The sequence below is a fragment of the Euprymna scolopes genome, chromosome 11 (assembly GCF_053919585.1).
Source record: "Euprymna scolopes isolate OS-2025 chromosome 11, ASM5391958v1, whole genome shotgun sequence".
In the NCBI taxonomy this organism is placed as follows: Eukaryota; Metazoa; Mollusca; class Cephalopoda; order Sepiida; family Sepiolidae; genus Euprymna; species Euprymna scolopes.
Genome location: NC_136492.1, coordinates 99192315 through 99196708, shown reverse-complemented (window position 1 = coordinate 99196708; position 4394 = coordinate 99192315).

Here is a 4394-nt window from a genome sequence, read left to right as displayed (position 1 = left end):
CTTTTTCTTGTTATTTTATAATTTTCATTATTTATTTATTATTATTTATAATATATTTATGTTATATATTCGTTATCATCTAGGTTATCCTTGAGGGGTACCAATTTGAGCTTTCGTTACATTTGAATATGTTATATAAAGTTCTTCATTTAGGGGCACATTTTACGTTTTCTATATAACATAAGAAAGATTCCGTGTGATTGTCTCTAATATAAATGGTTGTGTGTTTGATTATCATAAAGGGAATCGTGTGTGTGACATGTAATTTCTGAACCTACCTCTGTTCTCGCTGTTGAACCATCTGGCAATTTCTCATCCTGGAGGGAGACTTGATACCTGTTTGACGAAGATTTATCACTCCAAGACGATGAAATGGTTTTATAGTTTTTTATTTCACTTTCCCCAGAGGTTCTGCAGAAGTGGAAGTGAAATCGGCTTGTGTTAGTTCTTCTTCACACACGTCAGCGTTCGTCTCCCCCCTCCCCAGTTAAGAGGAGGAGACCACGGAAGAACGTCCGTCTTCTTCAAAGCTCAAATCAAATCTCACAGATCTAGCCAACCACGTCACACATACGTAATTTGGTCAGCTGACCTTTGGTTCTGGTAAACGTGTCTACCTCCACGTTTACTCACCTCTCTCTCTCTTTCCCTCTCTCTCCCTCTCTCCCTCTCTATTCTCTTATAGAGACACAGAGAGAGAAAATAGAAAGAGTAAGAAAGCCAGAGGGGGGGGGAGAGATGCTCGTTAACATTTATTCTCATTTATATTGTTTATTCATTTTTATCTTCATTAGTTATAGTCATTGATATTATTTATTTTACTCGATTTACATTATTATATGATGATAATTTATATTATGTTTTTATTTTCATTATTTATTGGCTTTTATTCATTCATTGTTTTCTCTCTATTTATTCGTTGTTTTCTCTTTATCTATTCAATGTAAATTTTAAATTTATTTATATTGATTTACATTCTGTATTTATCATTATTTTCATTATTTATTTATTGTTATTGACAATATTTATTTTTGTCGCTTACATCATTTATATTACTATATATATTATTTATTTATTATTCTTTTCATTGTTTATATATTAATTTTTAAAATCATTATTTATTCATTGTTCGATTGTTATTTACATTCTTTGTTCTTCGTGACTAACCTTCTTCTTCATTTTCTTCGTCTTCTTCTTCATTTTCTTCGTCTTCTTCTTCACTAAGAAAGCAAAACGAGGGACGAACTCGCTATCCGTTCAAAATGTTTCTGATCGTCTTATCCTATGTATGAAAATTCATTTATTTTTATTAATCAACAAAACCGACTGTTTGTTTGACAATTTCATTACAGATTTCCATAAATCACAATCCGTTAAAACAGATTTTGACTTTCAACAGCGGCTGAGAACTGCATTCTAATATTGAACTCATATTTGAATTGCCAATCGTCACAACAAAACAACTTCTCGTCGTCGTATGCGTCAGAGCTATTATAAGTTATCAAATTCGTATCAACATTTTTATTACCTTTTCTGCTTCCTTACGGCTAATCTCGTTAAAAGATAAGACGAAAGTTAAACGAGTCTGGGTCGACGCGACTTTATCGAACGTAGCAGATTTTCCAACGCGACGTGGAATTTACATTGAATGTTCCTCATGCATTGGATGTTGTAATTAGAAACCTTTCTCGAAGATTTGCTGATAAAAAATTAACATTTTCAGTCAACCGTTATCAATTCAGATCTTTTAAATGACCGCCGAAACAAATAAATGGCAAAATTTGGTCCGATTAAATTTGTTTTTGATTTTTCTTAGATTACATTCAAAATGAAACAGACAGCGATGATTTTTTTTTTTTTTTAGATTTCAAACTTCAACTGATTTTCCATGCAATTGTCCAGATGAAGTAGCGGACTTCTCAACTGTTTTCGCTCTACGGATAGACAACAGATTAGAAATATGATGTGTCAGCATATGATTAAGAAAAAGAAATTATTTAGTTCCTTCCCACACTTCGAAATGTGGGGAGTATCAAGCGAGTGCCCCTAAACGAGTAATATTCTGGTTTAGTCAGGGTGCTTTATGCAACAAACAAATAACTTACACCCCCACCCCCAACCACCCCACAGAAAGATAGGAGACAAAGCCATAGAGGATGGACATCCTATTACAGCACATGACCAATCAGCTATTCTTAGCCAATAGGACAAAAAAAAAAAAAAAAGAGCCATTTCAACAATAGCCTTTGATGATTTTGGAGGCTGAGGTAAATTTTAACCTCATTTGTCATAAATACGGGCCCGTTTAATAATAGTACTGAAATTGTCAGTGATAATAGATTGATTGTCAGTGATAATAGATTGATATATATATATCAATCTATAGATTGATATATATATATATATATATATATATATATATATAGATTGATATATATATATATATATATATATATCAATCTATTATCACTGACAATTTCAGTACTATTATTAAACGGGCCCGTATTTATGACAAATATATATATATATATATATATATATATATATATATATATATATATAATATTTATTCGAAGGCAAACAGTTACATTACAAACAACCATCTGCTTCAGTCAATGAGACGTAGTGGATAAAATACTTAGTAAAATTCAGTTGTAAAGTTGAAATCTTTTGGAGGTTGAAGATTCAACCCTCAGTTCGAGCGACGCTTAAAATATAATTGCGAATTTCTTAGGACTTCTACTTAATCATGGCTAACGGAATGAGAGCATGCTGCCCCTTGTGGATCAAATAAAATTTTCCGTCCCAAATTTTGTGTGAATTCTCGCGTTTGACAGAAAGATTTCTAAATTCGACAAGATAGTCCTGAAGAAGTTCGAAGTTTACACAAATCAAAATGTGAAAATAACAACCCAGATGAGAGCAGTAGTCTGAAGAATCCAAATAATACTAATAATCAAGTCTCATCTATACAAAAAATAAAAAAATAAAATAAAAATCAGAACCGTAAAATTTGTTGGATCTTCTGCGTTGCTATACACCCATCCGTTGTTCGGCATTTCATACTAAAACCCAATTTATATATTTGAAACGATGCATTGGTTATTGAACAGAAGTTTCTATTTTACTCATAGTTCGTGACAATTATTTTTAAACCTTATAAGTACTTAATTTGATCGCAGTAGATCCGATTCTGTAGTTCACAACCGTATCCATTACACTAATCTAGCAATCATAGAAAAAAAAAAAACTAGAAGAATGAAAGAAAGGGAAGGAATGAGGGAAAAGAGAAGAAGGCGATTGTTAAAAGAAAGAGATAAATTGTAGAAAATCTAATTTGAAGATAAATAAAAATGCAAAGTAAAAAGTGGAAAGAACATCAGATCGATTTGCAGACGATACATTCGTTACATAATCGTTATTCCTAATCGCCAGAAAGAATCATAACGTTTTGACAAGAGAGACATTTTCTTCGATTATGATTGATGCGAATGCTGACAAGTATTATCATCCATTATCAATCAATACAGTTGGAAGCAATATTTTGTCATTTTTATTTTCGTTTTTAAACAGTTTTGCTCGCATATTTTTTTTTTAAATTTTGACAAGATTCATTTATTGTATTCATTTTAATAACTTTGAATTGATTGTAACATTATCAATAATCAACATTTCCTTCATATTAACATGATTTTAATAGGTTTGAATTTGTTTTTCAAGCATAATGTTGATTCTTTTTTGTTTTTTGTGAATAGCTTTTTTTTTAAAAAAATCTCTCTTCCTCTTTTACAGGTTTGTTTTTCTCCCGTGTTGTGGTAATCATCCCCTTTTCCCTCCCTCTATTTTTACACTTTTCTCCTCCTTTTTTCCTTGTAACATTTACAAAAAAGACAAAAACATCCTCATATTATACTCGATTTCAAAATGGCAGAAACAACCATGAAAAAATGTTTGAGTTACTGATTACAGATATCCATTTCTATATTCATCACTTTTACCTTGATGAAACATGCATGCACCTCCGCATATATGCATACAGGAACAGAGCTTCTTTCCTAGAACTGCCTGCTCGTGTAACATTGTTCCGCTGACCTGCTTCATGACCGGTTACAATAAGATAGTCTTCAAGTCCAATGTAAACAAGTTCTTTTTGAGTCGTCCCATTAAATAATCCAGATTCTACTCAATCTACACCATTAACGATTACTACACTGCCACTTTACAATCATTAACCCTTATCCTCGAGTGGCCTTCAGACATTGATAAGCGGTGATTCCTTTGTAAAAAGAAAATCTTACTTAGAAACTCACACACATTGTGACGCATGAGGCAGTCAGCGTCCCTTCACTTTCTTACTGTTACAATCAATTTTCTCTCGATTTTCTGCTTCCAGT